The sequence below is a fragment of the Solanum lycopersicum genome, chromosome 11 (assembly GCF_036512215.1).
Source record: "Solanum lycopersicum chromosome 11, SLM_r2.1".
NCBI lineage: Eukaryota > Viridiplantae > Streptophyta > Magnoliopsida > Solanales > Solanaceae > Solanum > Solanum lycopersicum.
Window position 1 is genome coordinate 26,735,132 of NC_090810.1, and position 16,494 is coordinate 26,751,625.

The window sequence follows — 16,494 nt, forward strand, 5'->3', positions numbered from 1 at the left end:
TTAGTTAGATTGAGTTGTGTTATTCATGTCTGGAGCAGCGCCAAAGTAATTGTTCCTTCTTACCTCTTCAAGGTTAAGTTGTTTTAGCATTCTACCTAACATACTGTACATTCAATGTACTGATGTCAGTTTGCCTGAATCATATCATGATGAAGACGCAAGTAATTAGGATAAGTATTTTGTGTACCGTTGATCTAATGAGCATCTCGAAGTCAATTGGTGAGTCTGCATTCATTCTGGAAGACATCTTTATTATTTGAGTTATTGTTTTTAGGTTTTAGTTTTTTTGGATCATTTGGGGGCGTGTACAAACATTCCTTTTTCTTTTAGAGGCTTCATAGACATATAGAGTTTGTTTCTTTAGTCTTTTTCATTACACTTGTGAATGATTAAGACTTGAATTGCTGTTTTTGCTAAATATTACTTTTAAGTTATTTCTTGAGTTATTATTGTGTTTAAGTCTTCCACTGGGTAACTAAGTTGGGTGAAGCATTTGCTCGAGGCCATCAATGGTCTTTGAGGGTCGGCCACGTCTAGGGTGTAGCCTCTGGGCGTGACAAATTAAATGATTAAGATAATTTCATAACTAATTAAAATACCCAACCCTCAAGATTGTGTTTGATTCTTAATATATCAAAGTATCTTATCCCCCACGATATATTCCTTCAATTTCTGTAGCAACAAGTTCAAAGCTGTATGTATTCACATCTTGTGCTTTTTCAAACAATATTCTTTGCTATTACTAGAGTAAACAACAATTCAAACTCAGCATGACACTGTAATTCCAACTAATGCTACTAGGACCATATTTGGCAGTAGGAGTACTCTATAATATAATTCTATTTATTGAAATTGTCATGCCCAAATCCATTGATCAATCATGTATGTTGACATTCATAAAATAGATAGAATATATCTATATTATTTATCCATATGTACAACCCGTGTTTGCCAATTATTAGCCTTTGGTAATAAGATTTCTACACCTACAGTTAATTACCTAACTAATATTCTTGGAGAGGTTGTAGGAGCAGAAAGAAACAAGGATTATACTCGAGCCTGGAAGTGAAACCTTTGAATAAGTCTCTTTCTCCTTCTTTTCCCCAAACCTTCTGTTCTTTGTTTTATACGTGGTCTTTCGCAGGAAACAGAAACACAACAACTTGCATTAGATTCTCTTTTTTTCTTCGTTGAAATTGCAGCAATTATGGCTGCCTAGGGATTTTAGTCCAATCTCTCCCTTCTTTTTCTTTTTTTTTAAAAAACAACTAATGACTTATTTTCCCTTAGCTTAAATTTTAGTGTATTATAGGCAGTTTACTCTAGGTCTTTGAAACTTGGAAAGAAACTAGGACTTGGGAAATATATTTATTATTTAGAAAGTTTGTAGTTTCAAATCCGACCACATTGTTTATCTTATTTTATTTGCCTAAGTCACTTTCCGTTCTACCAAAAAAGATCATAAGAGATATGTGATAAAAATCAATGAACAACAATTATATCATGCTCCCCAAAAGTAATCCAATCATTCATATTGATCCATATCTTTTCTTCCACTGAGCAAGAAGTAAATAAGAATTGCTTCCATCGCTTGAGTTGATTTTGGAAGGTAAGCAAATTTGAAGGCTTGAAGCAGAAATATGGACCTGTTCACATTTAACGTCATCCAGATGCAGCGGGAAAGAGTACTACTACTCCCACCATCTTACAACTGCGGCACACACCTTCCTTATTTCATCGGGTAGAGACATTTGCAGCAGTTGTGGCTTCCCTCCACAAGGTTATGTATCGAAGAAATCACCTAGCACTTTGGTTGTGATATAATTTTCTTCCTTGTTTTAAGTCACCTCTAGGACAAAATACTTGGCCACGAGCAGATAATTCCATCTTCGTAACAATAATGGATGTATTTGGGATGTCCAACAACACTACATCAAAACCAATTATTAGCGGCCATTAAGAATTAATTCCCACTAAATATGTATCTTTACCGTAAATTAGAATTCTTTGTATATGTCCCTAAAGCTATTAGAGACATTGGTTCTAATCACACTAAACTAATTCCGGTAAAGACTTTTTCACTCTATATTGATGTCAATATTTAATGCCGCTAAAACTTATATTTGTGGTAGTGTAATTTTTCCCATTTTACCTAGAGAGGGATATTTGTTTATCAAATTAAACATTACTCAAAATTGTTTGCTTTAGTTTCAGGAAAATCGTATCCACTTTCCCAGCTAACTTGAACCAATACTCACTCACTTGTTTTTTTCACCATGAAAAAATCAATAACATAATCCTTATTTAAAATAATCCTTATTCCTATCTATGTAAGGTTTGGACTCACAATACCTACTGCATAATCAACCTAATAAAAATAGTCCAAGAATAAAAGCACTAGCAACAATTGTAGAATAATTTAGTATAACAGATAAAGAAACTTACGGTATATACTTTATGATCTAAATTTTCTAAGCGCTGGGATTTATTCACAATGTTGAGGAAAAAATTATTCTGGCTAAGGAATTCAAGCTCAGCAGACACTTCAGAACCTTCAGTCTGAAATCATATAAACTAGTAAAAATGCAACATCCATTTCATGTCCCAATTTCAAAGTTTCAACTCATACATGCCTGCAAACCTTATACGTTTCATTCCAATTCATCTATATATTGAAGCTTTATCACTTGTGCCCGCTGAGAAAATTGTGTGTATATTATGCCTCCACAATGTTTCAAACCATACGTCAAAGGTCTAAGAAATATCTCGTGTATCCACTTAAAGAAAATTTTAGAAGAAATATTACAGTTATATTGGAATAAGCTAAAGCAAATATCAAATTAACAAACATATCTCGTTATGCCTTCAAAAAAAAATTTTAAAGAAGGGGGGGGGGGGGAGGTTGGAGGTGTTTTAGAGTGCTTTGAACTTATTGTTTCGGACATTTTATTTCTATGTGAAGAATCTTGCTTTGAGAAGAATATTTTTTTTTCAGCAGACCCCTTTGGATAAGGAGGTTCATATTCTTCTACATCTTGCTTATCACTTTTTGCAGATCTAGGCCTGTCTCCATCTTGTGGGATGGATTGTGATCCAAACCTCTTGATGCGGAGATCATAATGGCTCTATATTAAATCATAAAGCTACACTTGTAGTTAAAGGTTATTCTCAGCAGCATGAAGTGGAATAGGGAGAAAATGTTGCTCGACATGACACAATAAAGTTTTTAGTCGCTTTAGCAACACAGTACAATTGGAAATTCATTTGGATGTCAAATTTTAATTTCACAACGGATTGCTTGGGGAAGAAATTTATATCGAAAAACCTTCCTTAGCATATTTTTCCTATGTATGTCAGTCGGGGACGAGGTAAATTTGTATCTATTATAACGATCGGAATCCATGATTATGTAGAATACAAGAAGGAAAATTTTCGGCTCAGAATGCTTTTCCATAGTAACCCTAAATTTCTCAACCTAGTTCAGATTTAGAAGAAATCGGAGTAATTAAGGTGTAAAAAAAATTGGTATCAATTGGGTGACTTATTTATGATTTAGATAACATAAGTAGTTAGAGAAGTCGTTATGGAATAAGTATGACTTTATGAAATTGAATTCGGGTAAGTATAACTCCAGTAATCAATCTTAGCGTAAACTGTATTTTTGAGCGTCGTTTGTTAAACGTGTGTTGTAAAAATGGGGGTCTTGTAATTATTAAATGATCTCCCTACTTTGTGCAAGCCACTTTAGAAGTGGTCTTGGTAGCTCTAGCGGTGCCGCTGTAGCAGGGGTGAGGGCCCATGTGGCGGGCTTCACGTGACATAACGTCATAAATAAACCCATAAATGTCCTTATTCTACATTTTTTGGTATTTAGAGCTAAGGAACGTATCATAAGTGCTTCTAGATAGTTTTTCAATACTCTTGAGGTTAAAAGAAAGATTTTAACTACATAATGATTTTTTTTCTGTATAATGTAATCTAATTGTTAATTATCGACAGGGAAGGTTTTGATCCAGAATCTATTGTTGGAACAACCCTAATTTGGATACTTCAGATTATGGTATGATCTAGGTTGTTAGAATTTTTAGAAATAAAGTTTATTAGTGATTGTTTATTGATTACCATATTATATTGATTGTTTGTAGACCAAGAACAAGTGGAAAAATCCGAAAAGAAAAGGATCAATTTTCTTAGGGTTTTAAGCTTGTTTCAAGGTAGGTGATTGTTGGGATTCTATGATTGTGTGATATACATTGGTTCTTTCTTTATTATGATGAATGTATCCAATGGATATTGCATTGTTTATCACACTAAATGTATAATGAATATGAACAAATAACTATATACCACAAATCACTTCTTGATTGTATGATGTTGACATTATAAGTGTGAGTGTGATTGTGGTGTCTTGAAAGGATTGGTTTCCACATTGGGACATAACTAACTAGGATCGATTGCCATGTCCCATCATATAGATGTGATCACTTCATGGTTCCAGCATAACTATTGGATCGGGTACCATGTTCTATTATGCTAACTGCTTTGGTTTGAGTTCCATGAGAGGACCAATGACGTGATATAACTATTTTGTTTGAGAAATGTGTTTTTCGTAAATTTTGAATAATATTGTATATGTTGAATATATGCATGTGGTTATAATATTGTATTTGATTTCTATATGTTGTATTTTGTGGGATATCCACGTGATTCTACGAGTACACTCTAGTTATAACTGATACTGCACTTGCGCTTATTTTGTTGAAAACATGACATCTTCATGTGGCTATTGAAAGACCTCACTTACAAGATCAGTGATCATTCCAAATCTAAGGGTAAGTTGATTCTTTCGGGCATCCATGGATTCTCTTTTATCTATGTGCACATTTCAGACTTGAACTTTTTCTAGTTAGATATTGGCTTATTAGCATGGGGTTGTATCTTTTCTGCATAAGTTTAAGCATGCTGATGAATCTCCGACATAAGGATTTGGTAAGCCTGAAACTAGATTGTTGTAAGTCTCTAAGGCCTAAAAGGCAGGCAAAAGATCTATTTGTGTTCCGTCCTTTGCTTAAATGGGATGAGATTTTTTCCAATAATGATTTGAAATTTTAATATATTACTGAGCCCTTTCCTATTCAACCTTCTAGGTGTTCACTAGAAAGTACCCAGTTTTCAGACGGATCTATAAACCTTATGTTTTTAAGATCCAATTCTTTCAACCAAGCCTCTTCAAGTCGAAGAATGTCTTCGGTTAGACTGTCTTTTTAAAAAAACCAAGAAGATGATGAAGTTTATGAAGTTTCTGAAGCTTTAGAACAGAGTAAATTCCAGGTTGTGGATTTTACCAGCACTATTCCTAAAGTTTATTATGAATCAACTTAAGGAAGTCCTTCTCCCTGTGACATTAGACATTCTTTCCATAGAAAAAAAGACTCAGTTGGTGTTATCAAATCTTGAGAGAATTTTACTCAAGATAAAAAGAAAATCAGCAAGTGGTGGAACAACCCCATGCATGCTCTTAAAAAGGCTTGGTATGATAATACATATAAAAAAGATCAGAGAATCTCATTCATAGACATATTGTTCAAACACATGAAGAGATTCAAAACAGAAATTGAATTCTTCAAATGGTCTAAATGTTCCGGCCAAATGTTAGAAACAAATTCATCACTTCAAGTTTCGATAAAGAAGTGGCATACCAAAGATAAGGTTGTCTAATGTATAACTCATCCTCTTGAAGGTATTCACATTCCTTAGAAAAAAAGAAGTCCTGAAAGCGGCTCCTTGCAAAAAACCTTCTGAAAGGGTCAACAAACTTGTAATTGTTGCAGATATCAACAAAGTATTCGAACAATATAGTTGTACCAACCAAGTTCTTCATGTTGTTTCTAACCAGATAGAAAACTCCAATTATAATTACAGCGGTACTAGTTAGATTGGTAATGAACCCAATTCTTCAAAAAATGGTTTTAACTTAGAAACAAGTCCCATTTTAAAAACCCATGAATTCTCTCCTGATGATTTTTCTAAACCATCTAATGAATTCAATAACTCTCCCGAGATCCTTGAAAGGATCAACGAATAGCTCTCGAAGCTCAAAATAACTCAGGGCATAAAATCAGCTCCATTAAGGATAGGCTCAACTATTCCAAAAACATTTATGCTAGACCCTTTTTTCTCGATGTTCGATTCGAAGAAAACCATATGCACCCTCAAGGAGTTGCAGATGGCAAGGGAATTAGAGAATGTAATATAGATGGAATGGAAGATCGCTAGATCTACAATAAACTTCAACAGATGGGAATGAATGTCAGATGTTATAAATGGAAGAATTCCATAGACAAGCAAGCTACTAACAGGTTAGTAGCAGGTTTCAAAGAAACTCTTAGAAATTGGTGGGACAACAATCTCACAGATCAAAATAGAGCTGACATTCTTGATGCAGTAGCAAATAAATCAGTTGTCAAAACTGAAGGAGGACAAAGCTCTACATCTATAGAAGCAGTAGAAGATGCTACGACTACTCTTATCATGAGGCCCTCCTTAAGAGCCATAACAGGTAGCCCCTTCAAGAATAAAGGAAAGAGTCTAAAAGTAAAACCCTCAGCCAAACCATTTGCTATCAGGCCATCATCGAACGACCAAAACAAATACTAAGCTTTAGCTAGCTTACCACCCATAAACCCAACCTTTTCAAACTCCTTTTCCTCCTTTGCCTCCGAGCTTTAATAAACCCTTTAAAAAATTGTAGAAACTTGCTCACACTAGCCAACAAGAGTAGCCAGATACTCTTCCCCCAAAACAAGAGATTCTTACACCATGAAAGCTCTAGAGAGCTTCAAAGAAGCTGTTGCACCAAGTACTGCTTCAACTACAAATAAAACTCCAAAGGTAAAAGAAACCTTAGAAATCATCTCTTTGTAGGTCTCTCCAATATTAGCCCTTGACAAAGAATATGAAATTTTTTTGTAAAACATCTTGTTAATCCTCTATTTTCTAATAGAAATTATGTGGATATTGATAATCCATTAAAAACAAGACAATACTTCGAGTTCATTCTTGTTGATACAAGTCCAATTGAAGTTGAATACAAGCTTAATGATAACTCTGATCCTGATAGTATTGCTTACCCTAAAGAAACTAACAAGAAATTTTTATCTCCTTTTGAGTGGCAGGTAGATCACTTGCACGCCCTTATTAATCTATCGAGGGAACACACACCTCAAAAATTCAATTGGCATGACTACAGATCAGCCTGGTCAAACTTCATATACCTTAGGCCGATTACTCACACGTGGTTTGTAAAGTATAGTCTAGAGGTGACCAAGAGAGTCATCACAAGATGGTTTTACGAATGGTGGAACTGTGTTGGCGGTAATAGACAAGTTCTACCAAAAAACATTGCTGAAATTCAGTCAGTTTCAGCTAGATGAAGACATACTATCTCTCCTAGATAATATAAAACTATATAATATTTTATTCAAAAGAGAAATTCTCATATTATTAGTCGGACTTTTGGTATTGCAGAATTTTACAGGATCAAGTATCTGTCAAGGGAATTCCTGATTAAAGGATGGTCTCCAGCTCCAAAAGAAACTGCAATCGTCAACCAATAGATCTCTAGAAGATCTCCCCATAAATATTTATCTAAGAATGAACTGAAGATAAGCTTACAAAATTTCTTGTTAGACTTAGACCCTGAAGATAATGAACAGTCTACAATATAGCTTCTTGAAGAAGCTTCGTCCTCTCAAAGTGACGATAATGGAGACATGTTAAAACCTAAAGTTTTGGCACAACCTTATTTAGACCTATTTTATGATTAATCACTAGTTGAGGGTATTAAAATCAGTAATAACTAGTCTTTCAGATACAAGCTCATAAAGCTGGAAATATCTAGAAAGAAAAGGAAGAGTCTCAAAGAGATGGAATTTCCTATTGATTAACTTATTAAGTGGACTCTGTAAGGACCCTCAAAGCATGGTCAACCAAGCATTATAGCCGACAAGAATGGCAGACATAACCATATCAAAAGATAAAGGTGAAGATGCTTTTCAAAAGAAAACAAAATACTTTGCTTTATCAAAAGCAACAGACGAAATCAACAACCAATTAAAAGTAAAGCTTTTAGATTTCCCTTATCCTTTCAAGTCTATTTAAGACTTCATCATTAGATAAGAAAAGGGAGACCAAAAAAGAACAAGACACTATGCAATTTTTCATCAATGTTTTCACTTCTCTTCATCTGTAAATTCTGAAGCTTCCATAATATACATAGTAAAGTAAGTTTTCATTTATCCTATCTATTACCGTTATGATCCTATAAATGGTAGAACATGAAAGAAGGGAAGAGTCATGTAACAAATTTTTCATGGTTGATGATAACCAAGGGTTGGATATTCTTCCCCTACAGGCTCATTATATGACTCCTCCAACATCAGATTCTCTTCATAAGAGACAACAAAAGTGTAAGGTTAATACTGTGTCTATTTTGTATGAATATGTTGTTGATAATCCTGAAGATGAAATTGATGAGGATAATCAATCTCTAGAATATCCTGATAACTATGATGAGACTAGTGAGTCCCTTATTAAGGCTTTTAGTCCTCATAATGATCATACCCTAGAGAATGAAATCCAACAAGTAACTAAAAGTTAGGGTTTATCTTTAAGGGGTTTTCAACATGACAAATTCCACTTCAAAAAACAAGATGTTAATAATGTCACTGCTGGCAGATCTAATACCTGGCTCTTTTCCTCTAGATATTCCTAATGATTAGTACAATCATATGGAATGTGAGAGGGATCAACACTCAAGGGGTGTCGGATATACTCAAAATGCTCAGGAAGCTTCATCATTTAACTGTTATTACCATTTTGGAACCTTTCTCAAATAGTGTTTATGTTCAAAGCTTTAAAGTGCAGTAAACATGGAAAATGCTACTAGTAATTGTAATTGTAAGATTTTGGTTTTCTGGAGCAGTGATATTGACTTTAATATTCTTGATGAAGGTTAATAACAAATCACTTGTCACATGAAACACAATGAGTTACAATACAAATTTACTTGTACTTTAATCTATGCAAAATTCAAAGATAAAAGTAAGTAACAGACTTAGTCCTATCTTCCCTTCCTTAATTTCATATAATAAGTCCGAATTCGTGAAAGGGAGAAGTATTTCTGAAAATATTATGCTTGCTCAGGAAATCATTCACCAAATCAAGAAACTAAACATTGGAAGTAATGTCATTATTCAGTTAGACGTGGCAAAAGCTTATGATAGGGTCTCATGGTCATATATTTGCTTGGTTCTAAGAAAAATGGGGTTTGATGAGGTGTTTATTCATATGGTTTGGAGATTCATTGCCAACAATGGTAGGCAATCATTGTCAATGGTAAGAGTTATGGATTCTTTCACTCTACTAATGCCTCAAACAAGGTGATCCTCTTTCCCCGGCCCTATTTATTTTAGGTGCTGAGCTGTTATCAAGATCTCTCAAAAGGCTTCATAATCACCCAGATTACCATGGTTTCTTCATGGAAAAGAGAGGGGTCCAAGTGAATCATTTGAGTTTCGCAGATGACGTAATTCTTTTCACGCTAGGAAGATGCAAAACCTTAAAACATTTAATGTCTACTTTAAAGGAGTACGAAGATACTTCTGGGCAACTCATCAATGGAGATAAAAGCCACTTTATGATACACTATAATGCCTTCAATAGCACTAGGGATAGAATGAAAAGGCTGACATGTTTGAAGAAAAAGAAGGGTCCTATCATTTACCTAGGCTGCCCTTTCTTTGTAGGCAGACCTAGGAATGTCTATTTTTTTGATCCTCTTAACATGTTGTTTGCAGAATTACAAGTTGGCAAACCAAACAACTTATCTATAGAGGGAAAGCAGTTCTTACAAAGCATATCTTATAGGAAATACCCATACATCTATTTATTGGAGTAACTCCTCCATCCACTGTGCTTAAACAGATCCAAGTGCTAATGACAGATTTCTTCTGGCGATGGTGGAATGGGAGAAAGATAAATCATAGGACATCATGGAAGAATCTTAGCTTTCCTTATGATGAAGGGGGAGTAGTCATGAGAAGTTTAACGGATATTTGTATGGCCTTTCAATTAAAATAGTGGTGGATTTTCAGAAACAAACAAACCTTGTGGGTGACTTTTTGTACGCAAAATATTGCCAAAGATCCAACCTGTTATCCAAATGTGGGATACTGGAGAACCATTTACATGAAAGAACATGTTGATGAACAGAAAACACATGGAACAACATATCCAATAGAATCTTCAGGATTGAAATTGTTCTTTTTGGTGGGCTAATTGGCTTGGCAATGGCCTACTAGAACAATTTTCCAACAATAGCAACATATTTAACAATGCAACAGTGGATGATTTCTGGGAAGAAAGGAAAGGTAAGTGGAACAAGTTTATAGAACATGAACCAGCCAGTCAATTCTCCAAACTCATTACCACAAAAATTCCCCCTCAACAGCACCTCCCTGATAAGGCAGTCTGGAAGCTTAATAACCATGGCAACTTTACTTGTTCATCATCTTGGGAGGATATCAAGGAAAAAATGGTCAACCGTCAATTTAATTCTCTGTTATAGGATAAAAACATTCCCTTTAAAGCTTCTTTTCTATTATGGAGGACCCTAAGGGGTAAACTCCCCACTAATGAAAAATTAACTAATTTTGGCATTGAGATATCAAAGTGTTTTTTTGTCTTGATAATGCATGTATGGACAACATTCAACGCATCTTCATTTCAGGACAATTTGCTGCCAACATGTGGAGCAGTTTTATAGCCAAAGCAGGGATTGAGTATGGTTGCAACTCACTGGAGCAGCTTCTCTAACACTGGTGGTCTACAAAGACCAACAATGCAGCCCACGAGATGTTCTACAAGCCACCCCTATTTTCATATGCTGCAATTTATGGAAGAACAGGTGCGCATGAAAATATGGGTGTAAAACGAGAAATATCAATTGGGTGAAATATGGAATATACAAATACAGCTACAAGATGTTGAGCATAACATTTCCCCATATCAACTGGCCAGCGAAATGGACTGATTTGATCCAGAAATGTGAGGGATGTGTAAAAGAAACCAAGGTAAGTTTGGTAACTTGGAACAAACCCACAGATCAGTTGATCTAGGTTAATATTGATGGCAGTGCACTTGCCAATCTGGGTAGGCTGGGTGCTGGAGGTATTTTAAGGGATAAAAATGGCCAATTGCTGATGGCCTTCACAAAAACTCTTTTTAAAGGAGCAAACAATAAGGCAGAGATTGAGGCAGCTATTTTTGGTCTTACTTGGGCATTAAAGCTGGGTTACATGAACATTTTATGGAGCTGGATTCAACGCTCGTTGTAAAGTGTATAAACCAACAAGCAGCCCCTCAATGGAATTCATAATGAAGCTAGTCATGCTGCAAAATCTGATCAGCCAGACCCAAAACATCAAATGCACACATGTTTATAGAGAGGCAAACAGGGATGTTGATGCACTATCCAAACACAGCCATCAAACAACCAATCCTCAGCTATATTTCAGCCACCAACAACTACCTAGGGAAGCAAGAGCATACTATCAGCTGGACTTAATGGAAATGAAAAGTTTAAGAAGGAAGAAAACTATGAGAATTAAAGAGCCTCCATGATTTTGGTATCTTTTCAACTTAGCTATAATTCTAATAATTATAGATTCTTTGAATATGTTAGGTTTTTTATATTTTTGCAAATTTAAAGGGAGAGTCTCCCTTGTTTATGTTTCATAGATGCTATGTATGGAGAGGAGTCCTCTATTCTAGGTACTTAGTATTTTTTATTCATCTTTTGTGTAACGGGAGGAGTTGACTTCCTTTTTCTGGAAAGTTGACTCCGAAACATAATAGGTTGGAGGTTATGTTTATGCCCCCCTCCGTGTATTTTTTTTTTGTTATTAATATTAAGGCATGGGTATGCTGCTCAGCCCCTAACCCTCCAAGGGTAAAAAAAAATAAACAATCTAAACCCTAACCCTAAATCAAACATTACCCCTAACCCTAACACTACCATAAAACCTAAACCCCACACAGAATACCAAAACCAAAACATGAAACAATAAACCATTAATATCAAGACTCAAATCCGAAAGCCTAAACAAAAAAACCTAAGAGAACTCACAACCTTAACCATAACACTAACATTAACCTTAACCCTAACCCTAATCCTAGACAAACCTTACCCCTTACGCTAACCCTAAACAATTTACAAAAAACACCACGCTCAAAATACGATAACCCTAACATTAAGCACTAAACAATAGATTTTAAACAAAATATTCTAAACCCCCAAACGTAAAACCTAAATAAAACCCTAAACCATAACCCTTACCTATCCGTAATAAACCCTAACCCCAACCGTATCCTTAACCTTAAAACCTAAACCCTAAGCCAAAAATACCAAAACCATTAGATTAAACAACGAACTATAGATACTAAAACTAAAATCCATTTCCCCAAACATTAAAACATAAAAAAATAAACCCTAACCCTAATATTAACCTAACCCTAACTCTACCATAAATCCTAAACCCATATCCCAAAATACCAAAACACAAACATTAAACATTAAACTATTGATATTAAACCTAAAATCCTAAACCCTAAACCTAGAAACATGAAAAACCCAAAACCCTAAGACGAAAATAGCAAAACACAAACATTAAATACTAAATCATAGATTTTAAACCTCAAATGCTATATCATAAATCATGAAACCTAATAAAAAAACCTACACCCTATCCATAATCCTAAACCTAACCCAGACCCTAATACTAAACCTTAAACCCTAAACCCTAAGTCCAAATACAAACTCTAAGTCTAAAATGCAAAAACACAGACATTAAACAGTAGACCATAGATTTTAAAACCTCAAATGATAAACCATAAACCCTAAAACCTATAAAAACATAACCCCTAACCCAAATCAAAACCTTAACCTAACCCTAACCATAAACTATTAACCCTGAACCACAAGCCCAAAATACAAAACCCAAACATTAAATTCTAAACCATACATTTTAAACCAAAAATCCAAAACCCCAAAACAAAAAAACTAAAAAAACCCTCTAAACCCTAGGCCTAACCTATCCCTAACACTAACCCTAACCCAATCCTTAACCTTAACCATAAACTCTAAAACCTAAACCCAAAACCAAAACATTAAACATTAAACCATTTATATTAAACCTCAAATCCTAAACCCTAAACCCAAAAACATAAAAAACCTTAAACCCGAACCCTAACCCTAACCCTAAAACCTAAGCCAAAAATACAAAAATCAAACATTAAATAATAAATCATAGATTATAAACTTGAAATGCTAAATCGTGAACCATAAAACCTACAAAAGAATCCACAACCTAACCATAATCATAACCCTACCCCAGAACCTAATTCTAAACCTTAAACTAAACCCTAGATCCAAATAAAAACTCTAAGTCCAAAATACCAAAACACAGTCATTAAACACTACACCATAGATTTTAAACCTCAAATCCTAAACAACAAACCCTAAAACCTAAAAAAACTAAAACCTCTCACTAATCCCAACCCTAACATCACCCTAACTATAACTTAACCCTAAACCATTAGCCCTACAGCCCAACCCCAAAATACAAAAACCCAAACATAAAATACTAAACCATAGATTTTAAATGAAAAATCCTAAACCCCAAAACAAAATACCAATAAAATAACCCAATTCCTAGCCCTAACCCTTTCCCTAACACGAACCCTAACCCTAACCCAATCCATAACCTTAACCCTAAACTCTAACCGCTAAACTCAAAACCCAAAATACCAAAACCCCAACATTAAACACTAAATTATAGATATTAAAACTCAAATCTGTAACCCCAAACTCTAAAACCTAAAAAACAACCTAAACCCTAACCTTAACACTAACCCTAACCTTACCCTTACTCTAAAATTACCCTTAACCCTAACCGTACCATAAATCCTAAACCCCTAGCCCAAAATACCTAAACCCAAACATTAAACACTAATCCATTGATATTAAGCCTCAAATCCTAAATCCTAAATCAAAAAACTAAAAAAAATAAAACCCTAACCCTAACATTAACCTTAACCCTTACCCTAGCCCTAAACAATTCACCGAAACCCCACGCCCAAAGTACTATAACCCAATCATTAAGAACTAACCATAGATTTTAAACCAAAAATTCAAAAACCGCAAAACCTAAAACCTAGAAAAAACCCTAAACCCTAACACTATCCATATCGCTAACACGAACGCTAACCCTAACCCTATCTTTAACCCTAACCCTAAACCTAAAGACCAAAGTACCAAACCCTAACATTAAAGATAACCCATAGATATTACAACTCAAATCGTTAACCCAAAACCCTAAAACCTAAAAACAACCTAAACCCTAACCCTAACCCAGCTAAACCCTAACCTTAACTCCAAGATTAATCCTAACCCTAACCTTACCATAAACCCTAAACACCAAGAATAAAATACGAAAACCTAAACTTTGAACACTTAACTATTAATATTAATTCTCAAATTCTAGATTCCAAACTTAAAAACCTAAAAAAACAAAGCCTTAACCCTAACTCTAACTTAACCCTAACTTTAGCCATAAACCATAAACCCGTAACCTTAAGCCCAAAATACCACAAGTCAAACATTAAATGCTAAATCATAGATTTTAAACATGTAATGTTTAACCTAGAACAATAAAACCTAAAAGAAAACCTACAACCTAACCCTTAACCCTAAATCCTAAACCATAAGTCCGAAAAAATCCTATGTCCAAAATACATGAACCCAAATATGAAACACTAACCATAGATTTTAAATATCAAATCCTTAGCCACAAACCCTAAAACCTAAGAAAAACCTAATCCCTAACCCATACCCTAACAAAAATCGTAAACCCAAAACCTAAGCCCAAAATATCAAACCCAAACAATAAATACTAAACCATAAATGTTAAACTTTAAATGCTAAACGCTGAACGATAAAACCTAAAAAAAAATGTACACCCTAACCCTAATCTTAACCCTAACCCTAAACCCTAAACTCTATAAAAAGCCTAGGTCCAAAATATGAATACCAAAAAATTTAGAACTAAACCATAGATTTAAATCAAAGGTCTGAAACCCCAAAACCAAAAACCTAAAAAAAACTAAACCTTAAACCTTACCCTATCCTTAACATACACCCTAACCTTAATCCTATCCTTAATCCTAACCCTAAACCCTAAAACCTTCCCCATCCTTAATCCTAACCCTAAACCCTAAAACCTAAACACTAAGACTAAAATACCAAAACCGTTAAATTAAAAAATAAACCATAGATATTACAACTCAAATCCAAAACCCCAAACATTAAAACCTAAAAAAAAACCTAAACCCTAAACCTAACGTCAACCCTAACCCTAATACTACCATAAACCCTAAACACCAAGCCTAAAATACCAAAACCCAAACAATAAATCTTAAACCATTGATATTAAATTACACATCCTAAACCCTAAACACAGAAACCTAAAAAACATAGCGCCCTAACCCTAACCTTAATTCTAAACCGTAAGCCAAAAATACCAAAACCTAAACATTAAATACTAAAACATATATTTTAAACATCAAATGTTAAAACTAGAATAATAAAACCTAAAAAATAGCCTAACCCTAACCCTAATTCTAAACCATTCACCCGAAATCCCACGCCTGAAATACGATAAACCAAACATTAAGCATTAAACCATAGATTGTAAACCAAATATTGTAAGCCCCAAAACCATAAAACCTAAAAGATGGTATACAACGTAACTCTTATCCTAACCATGACCCTAACCCTAACTTTATCACTAATCCTAATCCTAAACCTCATAGCCTAAAGCCTAAAAAAAATAAAATAAACCCTAACCCTAACCCTAACCCTAATCTTAACACAAAACCATTCACCCGAAAACCCACGCCCAACATACTATAACCAAAACATTAAGCACTAAACAATAGATTTTAAGCCAAAAATTCTAAACCCCAAAACTTAAAACCTTAAAAAACCATAAACCATGATCCTTCAGGCAAGTTTTAATGGGATGTGATGAGTGGTCATTACTCGCAATAAATATGCGAGAAGAGCGTTCCAGCCCAGCCTGGTTACGACAATATGGGCGCTCTCATTATTACCAATCTGATCCCTGAAAAAAAAAGAAAAAAAAAGAAAAAAAAAACCATAAACCCTAAAACTATCCCTAACACTAACCCTAACCGTAAATCTATCCTTAACCCTAATCCTAAACCTAAAGCCCAAAATACCAAAACCCTAACATTAAACACTAATTCCTGATAATACAACTCAAATCTTTAACCCAAAATCGTAAAAACTAAAAAACCACTTAAATCCTAACCCTATCCCTAGCATTATCCCTTACCCTAACACTAAATAAACCG

General features: G+C 34.5%; 1 non-coding gene across 1 annotated transcript; it reads left to right on the forward strand.

The window, feature by feature from the left end:
• Positions 1–16,136: 16,136 nt before the first annotated feature.
• On the forward strand, positions 16,137–16,242 carry LOC138339905 (small nucleolar RNA Z279/snoR105/snoR108). The gene has a single exon (XR_011212791.1). It is a non-coding gene; the product is annotated as a small nucleolar RNA Z279/snoR105/snoR108 (small nucleolar RNA).
• The last annotated feature ends 252 nt before the right edge of the window (positions 16,243–16,494 follow it).